Below are 13,368 nucleotides of genomic sequence, written 5' to 3'. Positions count from 1 at the left end.
ATGATGTCCCAAAATGTTAGAAAACTTCTTGAGGTTTTAACTTTTATTGTTGCTTTTCTGCCTTTTGTTTTTAAGAATCTGATGAAAAGGAGAAACAAGAAGAGACACACCACAAACGAATTTCCCTTACTAACATGGTAAATATATTCATCATGTAATGACATTTCCTCAGAGTAACCAGGAGTGTTTGTCTTGTTCTAAAGTGATTCAGTCTTCTCTCGTGTTATTTGGTATTTGTCTTTGAAAAGAGAGGAGCAGTAACTGCATACGGAGAAAGAAACAGGAGCATCCAAAGACAACTGAGAGTCTTTAGTGCACCGTGAACAGCAGTCACCTCAGAGCAATAGAGTCCTCGTGGCTGTCTGGGTTCTCTCCAGGAGCTCTGGCTTCATCCCACAGTCCAGAGAAATGATGTAAGTGTTAAGTGCTTGAAATGAGGCATAGGTGTGAATGTGAGTGTGAATGGTAGTTTGTTTCTTAGTTTGAGTCCTCTCTGTGTCAGATGGCAACCTGTCCAGGGTGTACCCCCGCCTCTGACCCTATAACAACTCCAATTGAACCATTTACAATGCAACATAATTTTTCTCACCTTCTAGCACATGAAAACTGTTAAGGCTTTTATAAACATTGAGTTCTGCTGTCGGTCTCTTATTGCCTGTGTGTGGAAATAGCATATGATGATATAAAGCTGTGTCTTGACCTTGAAATCCTTAATTTGTCTGATTATGTTATGATTAACATAGATCACTGTTCTGTTTTCTCGTAGCTGAGCTGGTGAGTCCAGTCAGTGTGTGTCAGATAGTCGTCAACAAACTTGAGGAACCGTCCTTTAAACAGCAGCCATTTGGACTCTATGAACAATCTGCTCCTCTCCCTTTACCATGACCTGGTTACCGGGTGCAAGATTTTCCTCCAATCGCAGTCAGGGGATTGATTCACTCAGAGCAGCTGACGACACCCTTTAAACCCCGTGCTGCAGAGTCAGAGGGAGAACACAGCTCCATCTCCTTCTACAGACTCACCAGCTGGTATGATGGTGCTGCCTGCAGGGTCCCGCTTACATTCTCAGATCCTGACTCCAATACTTCCAGAGAAGGTGGATATTTATGTGCTGAAGGCAGCCCGGAGGAACTGTGTCCACAGCCTGGATGTCAACAGCCTCATCGTCATCAGAGTCACCTCTGCTGTTTATCACACAAAAGACACTGAGATGACAAACCGCTGGAGAATCACGGACTCCAGCTCAGAGGGCAGAGTTATCATGTCGGTGCTCTGCCAGTTTCTAAAGAGGTTTGCACAGAGCATGAAGAGAAAGGCTACAGAGGAAGAGAGCAGCAGCAGGAGCCCCACTCCACCAAAGAAACACTTCAGACTGTGAAGCCTTTCTCAGAGAACTTATTTTCTGAAGACTCTTTAATAGTTTTAAGACTTTGGCACTGCTTCTGTGAACTGTGTTGGACATATGGCAGGGCTGTGGACTGGATCTTGAACGAGGAACATCTATTGTAGAGCCAAGTGTAAATCTGTGCAACACGAACTAAGGATCCATAAAGACAGTGCCAAGTGTACATTATCCTCTGCTGCATCTCAGACATCAGCAAGAATCAACACAGTGGTAAGTAATAAGTAATGTTGAAGGTTGTCTCTGAAATGATGTCCCAAAATGTTAGAAAACTTCTTGAGGTTTTAACTTTTATTGTTGCTTTTCTGCCTTTTGTTTTTAAGAATCTGATGAAAAGGAGAAACAAGAAGAGACACACCACAAACGAGTTTCCCTTACTAACATGGTAAATATATTCATCATGTAATGACATTTCCTCAGAGTAACCAGGAGTGTTTGTCTTGTTCTAAAGTGATTCAGTCTTCTCTCGTGTTATTTGGTATTTGTCTTTGAAAAGAGAGGAGCAGTAACTGCATACGGAGAAAGAAACAGGAGCATCCAAAGACAACTGAGAGTCTTTAGTGCACCGTGAACAGCAGTCACCTCAGAGCAAGAGAGTCCTCGTGGCTGACTGGGTTCTCTCCAGGAGCTCTGGCTTCATCCCACAGTCCAGAGAAATGATGTAAGTGATAAGTGCTTGAAATGAGGCATAGGTGTGAATGTGAGTGTGAATGGTAGTTTGTTTCTTAGTTTGAGTCCTCTCTGTGTCAGATGGCAACCTGTCCAGGGTGTACCCCCGCCTCTGGCCCTATAACAACTCCAATTGAACCATTTACAATGCAACATAATTTTTCTCACCTTCTAGCACATGAAAACTGTTAAGGCTTTTATAAACATTGAGTTCTGCTGTGGGTCACTTATTGCCTGTGTGTGGAAATAGCATATGATGATATAAAGCTGTGTCTTGACCTTAAAATCCTTAATTTGTCTGATTATGTTATGATTAACATAGATCACTGTTCTGTTTTCTCGTAGCTGAGCTGGTGAGTCCAGTCAGTGTGTGTCAGATAGTCGTCAACAAACTTGAGGAACCGTCCTTTAAACAGCAGCCATTTGGACTCTATGAACAATCTGCTCCTCTCCCTTTACCAGTCAGAGGGAGAACACCACTCCATCTCCTTCTACAGACTCACCAGCTGGTATGATGGTGCTGCCTGCAGGGTCCCGCTTACATTCTCAGATCCTGACTCCAGTGCTTCCAGAGAAGGTGGATATTTATGTGCTGAAGGCAGCCTGGAGGAACTGTGTCCACAGCCTGGATGCCAACAACCTCATCGTCATCAGAGTCACCTCTGCTGTTTATCACACAAAAGACACTGAGATGACAACCCGCTGGAGAATCACGGACTCCAGCTCAGAGGGCAGAGTTATCATGTCGGTGCTCTGCCAGTTTCTAAAGAGGTTTGCACAGAGCATGAAGAGAAAGGCTACAGAGGAAGAGAGCAGCAGCAGGAGCCCCACTCCACCAAAGAAACACTTCAGACGTTGAAGCCTTTCTCAGAGAACTTATTTTCTGACGACTCTTTAATAGTTTTAAAACTTTGGCACTGCTTCTGTGAACTGTGTTGGACATATGGCAGGGCTGTGGACTGGATCTTGAACGAGGAACATCTATTGTAGAGCCAAGTGTAAATCTGTGCAACACGAACTAAGGATCCATAAAGACAGTGCCAAGTGTACATTATCCTCTGCTGCATCTCAGACATCAGCAAGAATCAACACAGTGGTAAGTAATAAGTAATGTTGAAGGTTGTCTCTGAAATGATGTCCCAAAATGTTAGAAAACTTCTTGAGGTTTTAACCTTTATTGTTGCTTTTCTGCCTTTTGTTTTTAAGAATCTGATGAAAAGGAGAAACAAGAAGAGACACACCACAAACGAATTTCCCTTACTAACATGGTAAATATATTCATCATGTAATGACATTTCCTCAGAGTAACCAGGAGTGTTTGTCTTGTTCTAAAGTGATTCACTCTTCTCTCATGTTATTTGGTATTTGTCTTTGAAAAGAGTGGAGCAGTAACTGCATACGGAGAAAGAAACAGGAGCATCCAAAGACAACTGAGAGTCTTTAGTGCACCGTGAACAGCAGTCACCTCAGAGCAAGAGAGTCCTCGTGGCTGTCTGGGTTCTCTCCAGGAGCTCTGGCTTTATCCCACAGTCCAGAGAAATTATATAAGTGATATTCCAAAAGTTGATTCTTTTCATCTGGACGTAGCGTTTTGTGGGAGAAACGTTTTGTCACTCATCCAAGTGACTTCGTCAGTCTCAGCTGACTGCAGGTTTCCCCAATCTTATAAACAGTACATTTGCATAATGATTGAAACCAGCCCACTGAAGGAACAATGGCTGGGACGTCAGTTCCTTAATCTTAATTATGTAAATTATCATGACCATTGATCAACAACCACTGACCAAAACCCACTGATCAAAGCCCACTGATCAATGGCCATGAGTACCATTCACAGAGAGTTGGGGAATGGCTGCAATCACAGCATTGTAGCATACCTGGATCATTGAGCTTGCGTCAAGACGTTTTAACCCACTTTGGCAAGGACTGCCTACAGCTTGTACGTCAGAATGAGCAAACAGCACGTAAGATGCCGGATTACAGGAACCACCTGAGATTCAGCCTCAGATGCCGACAAAACAGGATTACTCCTAAAAGTCTGCAAATGAGCTCTTCAGTTAAAGGCTTCCGGGCAACAAAAATCCTCCAGAAGGCACAGCATCAGTTGCTCAATGAACGGGTGAGGCAAAGAAATTTTACCATCGACATGCTAAAATCTCAAGAGGAGCGGATCCGACAGAGACTGACAATGCTTCTAGATGAGAGTACTCTTAAAAAGGTGTTTGACTTTACTGAGAAGTCTCGTCTAGCACAGCACAAGAAGTCTAAGACCAGGCAACAAAGGAAATTTGACTTATTTGTTGTACGTCGGAAACCACCGCAAAATATGGAGAGTGTCCTCAGTGGCCAGAAGAGAGAAGGATGTGACACCGAGGATGTGGACAAGTGGGTGAAGAATTTGTCTGACAGACAGCTCACCCAAACAGAGAAAAACATCCTTGCTAAAGGGTTGAATTTTGCTGTCACACCGAGACAAATCCCGCTAGTGGAGCTGATCACAGCCACAGAAACAGCAATTCGTAACAACAATATTGCAGAAGTGGAAGCGGAGCAACTACGGACGAAAGTTTTGGCCTGTCTCAGCAATGCAAAGCCCCCAGCATCCAACATCACCATGGAGGAGAGGAAGGCACTCACATCACTTAGTGATGGCAACAACATTATCATCCTTCCGGCAGACAAGGGTAGGTGCACAGTATTGCTAAACCAGAAAGACTATCATGAGAAGATTTTGTCACTACTCAGTGATGAAAATACTTATGAGCCCCTGAAATGAGACCCAGGAAGTGGCTACAGGAAGAGGGCGATAGACTGTTTGAAGCAGTTAGAACAAGACAAGGCTATTGACCGGAACTCATACCACAGGCTGTACCCAGGGGAGTCTACACCAAGTCTGTATGGTTTACCGAAAATACATAAACAGGGTGCACCTTTAAGACCGATTGTCTGCATGATCAACTCTGTCACCTATAACATCTCCAAGTTTCTGGCTTCAATTCTCAACCCGCTGGTGGGCAGCTCTGAACACCACATCCAGAACACCCTGGATTTTGTTGAGAAGGTGAGAGATGTCATCATGGAGGCAGATGAAACCATGGTCTCGTACGACGTTACATCTCTCTTCACTTGCATCCCAGTCACGGAAGCGTTGGAGGTAGTCCGTAAGAGATTACAGGATGACCCCAACCTCAGCAACAGGACCACTCTCAGCATCGACCAAGTGTGTTTGCTTTTGGAACTGTGTCTTCATTCCACCTACTTCACATACAAGGGTCAGTTCTACAGGCAGAAACATGGGTGTGCCATGGGCTCCCCAGTTTCACCCATCGTGGCCAATTTGTACATGGAAGAAGTGGAAAAGAGAGCTTTGCTATCCTACCCTGGAACGCCACCAAGCCATTGGTTCAGGTATATGGATGACACCTGGGTGAAAAATGAAATCTCAGGACGTACCACAATTCACGGATCACATTAACTCAGTGGACCGACACATCAAATTCACCAGGGAGGATATGAAAAGTGGCAGGTTAGCCTTAGACTGTGAGATTTCCATCAGTAATGGGAGACATCTAAAAGCTGACGTGTACCGTAAACCTACGCATACGGGTCAGTCTCTAAGGTTTGACTCTCATCATCCACTGGAGCACAAACTGGGTGTCATTAGGACGCTACGACACAGAGCAAACACCATCCCCACTGACACAGCGGCCAGGGAGGCAGAAGAACAGCACATCAAGAAGGCCCTGAGTAAATGTGGTTATCCCAGCTGGACTTTTGTCAAAGCTGGAAAGGCACCTAAAGAAAGCTCCAGCCGATCCAGGAGAGAAGGACAACCGCTGCCCAAGCGAAAACCTGTAGTGATCCCATATGTGTCAGGAGTATCGGAGCAGTTGAGACGCATTTTTTCTAAACACCGGGTCTCTGTGGCTTTTAAACCCCAAAACACGCTGCGCCAAAAATTGGTCCACCCCAAGGATCGGGTCCCCCGACACAAACAGAGTAACATAGTGTACGCTGTTAAGTGCCAGGAGGATTGCCAGGATTTATACATCGGGGAAACCAAACAACCTCTGGCGAAGCGGATGGCACAACACAGAAGAGCCACCTCGTCAGGCCAGGACTCTGCAGTCTATTTACACCTACAGGCCAGTGGACACTCTTTCAAGGATGAGGATGTACACATCTTGGACAGGGAGGAATGCTGGTTTGAGCGCGGAGTCAAGGAGGCCATTTACGTGAAAAGGGAAAGACCATCTCTGAATCGAGGAGGGGGCCTAAGGGTACATCATTCGCCATCTTACAATGCTGTGCTTGCAGCCATTCCCCAACTCTCTGTGAATGGTACTCATGGCCATTGATCAGTGGGCTTTGATCAGTGGTTGTTGATCAATGGTCATGAGGATTTCCATAATTATGATTAAGGAACTGACCTCCAAGCCCATTGTTCCATCAGTGGGCTGGTTTCAGTCATTATGCAAATGTACTGTTTATAAGATTGGGGAAACCTGCAGTCAGCTGAGACTGACGAAGTCACTTGGATGAGTGACGAAACGTTTCTCCCACAAAACGCTACGTCCAAATGAAGAGAATCAACTTTTGGAGATTTACTTACCTGGATGATTGAGAATGCATCAAGACGATATAAGTGATAAGTGCTTGAAATGAGGCATAGGTGTGAATGTGAGTGTGAATGATAGTTTGTTTCTTAGTTTGAGTCCTCTCTGTGTCAGATGGCAACCTGTCCAGGGTGTACCCCCGCCTCTGACCCTATAACAACTCCAATTGAACCATTTACAATGCAACATAATTTTTCTCACCTTCTAGCACATGAAAAATGTTCAGGCTTTTATAAACATTGAGTTCTGCTGTGGGTCACTTATTGCCTGTGTGTGGAAATAGCATATTATGATATAAAGCCGTGTCTTGACCTTGAAATCCTTAATTTGTCTGATTATGTTATGATTAACATAGATCACTGTTCTGTTTTCTCGTAGCTGAGCTGGTGAGTCCAGTCAGTGTGTGTCAGATAGTCGTCAACAAACTTGAGGAACCGTCCTTTAAACAGCAGCCATTTGGACTCTATGAACAATCTGCTCCTCTCCCTTTACCAGTCAGAGGGAGAACACCACTCCAGCTCCTTCTACAGACTCACCAGCTGGTATGATGGTGCTGCCTGCAGGGTCCCGCTTACATTCTCAGATCCTGACTCCAGTACTTCCAGAGAAGGTGGATATTTATGTGCTGAAGGCAGCCTGGAGGAACTGTGTCCACAGCCTGGATGCCAACAACCTCATCGTCACCAGAGTCAATCCTGCTGTTTATCACACAAAAGACACTGAGATGACAAACCGCTGGAGAATCACGGACTCCAGCTCAGAGGGCAGAGTTATCATGTCGGTGCTCTGCCAGTTTCTAAAGAGGTTTGCACAGAGCATGAAGAGAAAGGCTACAGAGGAAGAGAGCAGCAGCAGGAGCCCCACTCCACCAAAGAAACACTTCAGACTGTGAAGCCTTTCTCAGAGAACTTATTTTCTGAAGACTCTTTAATAGTTTTAAGACTTTGGCACTGCTTCTGTGAACTGTGTTGGACATATGGCAGGGCTGTGGACTGGATGTTGAACGAGGAACATCTATTGTAGAGCCAAGTGTAAATCTGTGCAACACGAACTAAGGATCCATAAAGACAGTGCCAAGTGTACATTATCCTCTGCTGCATCTCAGACATCAGCAAGAATCAACACAGTGGTAAGTAATAAGTAATGTTGAAGGTTGTCTCTGAAATGATGTCCCAAAATGTTAGAAAACTTCTTGAGGTTTTAACTTTTATTGTTGCTTTTCTGCCTTTTGTTTTTAAGAATCTGATGAAAAGGAGAAACAAGAAGAGACACACCACAAACGAGTTTCCCTTACTAACATGGTAAATATATTCATCATGTAATGACATTTCCTCAGAGTAACCAGGAGTGTTTGTCTTGTTCTAAAGTGATTCAGTCTTCTCTCGTGTTATTTGGTATTTGTCTTTGAAAAGAGAGGAGCAGTAACTGCATACGGAGAAAGAAACAGGAGCATCCAAAGACAACTGAGAGTCTTTAGTGCACCGTGAACAGCAGTCACCTCAGAGCAAGAGAGTCCTCGTGGCTGTCTGGGTTCTCTCCAGGAGCTCTGGCTTCATCCCACAGTCCAGAGAAATGATGTAAGTGTTAAGTGCTTGAAATGAGGCATAGGTGTGAATATGAGTGTGAATGGTAGTTTGTTTCTTAGTTTGAGTCCTCTCTGTGTCAGATGGCAACCTGTCCAGGGTGTACCCCTGCCTCTGGCCCTATAACAACTCCAATTGAACCATTTACAATGCAACATAATTTTTCTCACCTTCTAGCACATGAAAACTGTTAAGGCTTTTATAAACATTGAGTTCTGCTGTGGGTCTCTTATTGCCTGTGTGTGGAAATAGCATATGATGATATAAAGCTGTGTCTTGACCTTGAAATCCTTAATTTGTCTGATTATGTTATGATTAACATAGATCACTGTTCTGTTTTCTCGTAGCTGAGCTGGTGAGTCCAGTCAGTGTGTGTCAGATAGTCGTCAACAAACTTGAGGAACCGTCCTTTAAACAGCAGCCATTTGGACTCTATGAACAATCTGCTCCTCTCCCTTTACCATGACCTGGTTACCGGGTGCAAGATTTTCCTCCAGTCGCAGTCAGGGGATTGATTCACTCAGAGCAGCTGACGACATCTTTTAAACCCCGTGCTGCAGAGTCAGAGGGAGAACACAGCTCCATCTCCTTCTACAGACTCACCAGCTGGTATGATGGTGCTGCCTGCAGGGTCCCGCTTACATTCTCAGATCCTGACTCCAGTGCTTCCAGAGAAGGTGGATATTTATGTGCTGAAGGCAGCCTGGAGGAACTGTGTCCACAGCCTGGATGTCAACAACCTCATCGTCACCAGAGTCAATCCTGCTGTTTATCACACAAAAGACACTGAGATGACAAACCGCTGGAGAATCACGGACTCCAGCTCAGAGGGCAGAGTTATCATGTCGGTGCTCTGCCAGTTTCTAAAGAGGTTTGCACAGAGCATGAAGAGAAAGGCTACAGAGGAACAGAGCAGCAGCAGGAGCCCCACTCCACCAAAGAAACACTTCAGACTGTGAAGCCTTTCTCAGAGAACTTATTTTCTGAAGACTCTTTAATAGTTTTAAGACTTTGGCACTGCTTCTGTGAACTGTGTTGGACATATGGCAGGGCTGTGGACTGGATGTTGAACGAGGAACATCTATTGTAGAGCCAAGTGTAAATCTGTGCAACACGAACTAAGGATCCATAAAGACAGTGCCAAGTGTACATTATCCTCTGCTGCATCTCAGACATCAGCAAGAATCAACACAGTGGTAAGTAATAAGTAATGTTGAAGGTTGTCTCTGAAATGATGTCCCAAAATGTTAGAAAACTTCTTGAGGTTTTAACTTTTATTGTTGCTTTTCTGCCTTTTGTTTTTAAGAATCTGATGAAAAGGAGAAACAAGAAGAGACACACCACAAACGAGTTTCCCTTACTAACATGGTAAATATATTCATCATGTAATGACATTTCCTCAGAGTAACCAGGAGTGTTTGTCTTGTTCTAAAGTGATTCAGTCTTCTCTCGTGTTATTTGGTATTTGTCTTTGAAAAGAGAGGAGCAGTAACTGCATACGGAGAAAGAAACAGGAGCATCCAAAGACAACTGAGAGTCTTTAGTGCACCGTGAACAGCAGTCACCTCAGAGCAAGAGAGTCCTCGTGGCTGTCTGGGTTCTCTCCAGGAGCTCTGGCTTCATCCCACAGTCCAGAGAAATGATATAAGTGATAAGATAATATAACCAAAAAAAAAAAAAAACAGTTTAGAACAAGTGTGAGCCTCCTTTACAACTTTATTCACATCCTTTAAATGTAAGAGCTGCTGGCACGTCTGGTGAGGGTGTGCCCACACCTAATCTAAACCACAGAGCTTTAGTCCCTCTCATACTTGGTTGAGTATTGACATCAGCTGCACCGGTGCATGCAACGTGAGGGCACTAATGGACAGGGAGGAAATAATACTTGAATTCATTTTGAACAAAGACGTCATGCCAAATATTTTTTGATAGCTGTTTCAATTATGAATACACAGACTTTGTGATTGCTTTTTTCCTGTCAACATGTATTGTTCACAAATAACCACGGGCCACAACTGAATCAGATAGTTCCATCATTTCTCTTCATCTGCATTTTCGATCTGAAAGTAGAAACAACTATAACGAGGAGAAATTGAATTTTTATATTTATGAACGAGGACTGTGTGGAGGAGAGCCGAGTCAGGAAACAGGTTGTTCACCTGACCGACAAGCTGGAGTCAGAACCTGTGATTTATCCTCCCTGACTATTGAGTGATGTTATATGCTGATGTTATTTTCCTGTTTTGAGCCAAACCAGATTTCTCTATAGGAACTCTGTGTTAAAGGGTCAATGCACCAAATTGGGTTTTGATTTCTCATGCAAGGAAAGACACAAACTGCTCAGAGGGATTAGTAATGAGCACAAGTTAAATGAGCTCATTGCACTACGTTGGCTTTATCAGCCCTGCACAGAACAGATCGGTCTTAGACTCTTTGATTCTCTTAAATAAGTAGAATCTGAAACTGAAGGTTTTAGATTAAATCTGATTCCTAAATCAAGAAGTAAATCTTAAAGAACAACCTAGGTTTGTAATTTGGAACAAAGTTGCGTTAACTAAAACTATCTTGAACTGTGGAAGGTTAAGTGTGACCTTCTTAGCTGCAAACCTTGAACTGGTTTAGTAGCTTTTATATCTGTCTTACTGTGACATAAGTGCTGAAAAGGGATTTATCTCTCTCCCTCTGTCTATCTCTCAGTCCGTCTCTCTAAAATATTCATTTTACTTTATTTTCTCTATATATGATGTAGGTTTGAATTTTCCCTGCTAAATTGTGACGGTCTGGGAGTCTCCTACGTTCGACCTGCCTGTATGTATGTTTTTCTATGTGTTTTGTTTTGTCTCCCCTCCCAGTCCCCTGCTTCCCCCTTTAAGTGTGTGTGTGTGTGTGTGTATTCCAGCGTGCCAATTTATGGGCGTCATCAGGCCGGAAGGTGTTTCCCGTGTTGAAGCCGCCACACATGTCTTCCGTCTAGATTGGCCGCTACTTAACTGTTTGACTGAGCTTCAGTCAACGCTGGATCATTGAGTTACCAAGTAAGTGAAGTCCCAGCTCTGAGTGGAAATAGTCTGTGCGTGTGTTTCTGTGAGTTCACCAATCTGATCTCTGTACCTTGTCTTGTTAGGAACTTGGAGAGGAGTGTGTCACAGGAGCGAAGTGTTTGTAAATGTCGAGTGTTGGAGTTGTTTTCCTGTCACACCTGGACCACCAGCACAGTCCTGCAGGATGGGAAAGTCCTGCATTTGGGCCCCGTTCTCGCCACGCACCTTAACATAAATAATAAACACTTTGATTGAGAAACTGCATTTTGTGTTTACTTTTGTAGGGTTGCCTACCGCTGCAGGAGGCTGCATCATGAAACCAACATGATGAACTGCCAGTGGGAGAAGCACTACCCTATAGACCTCTGTAATCCAAGTAAAAGTAGCAGTACAGCTATATACAAGTTAATACGAAGGCACAGAATCAACAAGAGCTATGAACTAATCTTAGAGCCGGGGCTACACTGGTGCGAGTCATACAAGGATCCAGCGATGAGTAGCTTCCTTTCCTCAACTTAAGTAGTGGCAGGGATAATGAGGCACAGGTGTTCACTCTCCATAGGTGCGTGGGGCGAGGGCAGGAACCACCATGACTTCCGTCCTGGCGAGACAGAGAGCGCGAGAGAGAAAAATAATGACGCTGCTGATCATCTTCATGCTGGTCCACCGGGCCGTGACATTCAGTAACATGAATATGGAAGTGTAAAGAGTGTGCAGCACAAGAGACTGCAAGATCTCAGTTATTGAAGCACTACAGGTTAAACCATGGTCACTTTGGCCGCAGACACGCTTATCCATGCACATATTTAAATTGTCCATGTAGTCACCAATGTAGATCACATGTTGATCAGACATTGCAGAGATCAGTAGATTCCTGGTGTGATTGAAGACAAGCTTTTCATTGATGATTTAAAAAGAGGGTGATGAGCTATTATTATTATTACTACTACTACTACTACATTGTCTTGATTAATCCATTAAAAAACAAACAAAAATAAAAACATTTGCAAATGGTTCAAATCTTTCATAAATATTCACGCAGAGCTGGAAATTGTAATTTTTAAATTTGATTTGTGCAGCTAATGAAAGTCTTCTGAAGGTAAGAAGGAGATGTGCAACAAAAAAATTACAAAGTTTATCTTTTTTGTTTTTTTTCCTAACAAACGTCTGTTCATCAATATATTTTTGTATTCAGTTCATTCTATTATTATTGTGTGAATGCTGCTGTTGCTCAATTCCTCGTTATTATTCTGAATTCTTTGTGGGATTTTTGGGTGCTGTGACTTTTGGTGTTTGTTCCTGTTTTTCTTTCTTTAATAACCTTTTCTCACAAGATGTTTTACAAAGTAAATACATTTGGAGAAATCTCCCTGACTGTAGTGGCGATTCCTTTTGTTTGAACAACCAAACATCCAAGAATTAAAATTCCGCAAGCCACTGCTGCACTGAGATAAGATCTTGTACGCAGGCAAAAGAAGTCGACTGTCCAAACTTGAAAGTTGCATTTTATGGTTTATTTATTCAGTTTGGCAAGCAATAAAAAGATCAATTTTTGTTGCTTCCTGCTGCTTCTTCTGCTCTGGTAAAAAATAAACAAGACATAGGCTCACTCCAGTGCATACTGGTCCTATACCAGTCTCTTTATTTAGAGACAAATAGCCCTACAGTTCTTCCTGACTGACTTAACAAGATAAACAACAAAACAAACCCAAACAATTAAGCAAGTATTAACCTACAAATAAAACTTGTGAATAACCCAAAATATAAGTAAACCAACAACAAACTTTAACAAATTTCAAAATATAAAAAATAAAGAACAAATAGCTCCAACACTCCGGCCCCTAATTGTGCATACAATCACAATTACTTTAAAGTTCCAAAAAGAAAGGAGCTATTCACTCTGATTTTCTTCAAGATCAGGCTTCCAGTAGCAAAAGAAGTTTGCTACTGGATGACTTTTGCCATCATCCATGATCCTCTTGGAGCTGTAGCGCCTGCAATCCAAATAATATCTCCAGGTATAAGACATCTTTTAGTCCTCGTCCATTTTTGTCCTT

The 13,368-nt window shown here is 43.2% G+C and overlaps 1 long non-coding RNA gene across 3 annotated transcripts; it reads left to right on the top strand.

Annotated features, from left to right (window-relative positions):
* The first annotated feature begins 3,320 nt into the window (after positions 1-3,320).
* Positions 3,321-12,808, top strand: LOC134645260 (uncharacterized). 3 transcript variants are annotated; one of them, XR_010096521.1, is made up of 4 exons: positions 3,321-3,339; positions 11,020-11,078; positions 11,170-11,305; positions 11,395-12,808. It is a non-coding gene; the product is annotated as an uncharacterized LOC134645260 (long non-coding RNA). The 3 variants fall into 3 exon arrangements; XR_010096520.1 differs by lacking the exon at positions 3,321-3,339 and adding an exon at positions 9,805-9,918; XR_010096519.1 differs by lacking the exon at positions 3,321-3,339 and having other exon boundaries at positions 9,933-11,078.
* Positions 12,809-13,368: the final 560 nt, after the last annotated feature.

This window comes from Pelmatolapia mariae, linkage group LG16_19 (assembly GCF_036321145.2).
Source record: "Pelmatolapia mariae isolate MD_Pm_ZW linkage group LG16_19, Pm_UMD_F_2, whole genome shotgun sequence".
Lineage (NCBI taxonomy): Eukaryota > Metazoa > Chordata > Actinopteri > Cichliformes > Cichlidae > Pelmatolapia > Pelmatolapia mariae.
This window is presented reverse-complemented; position numbering and strand designations above follow the sequence as displayed.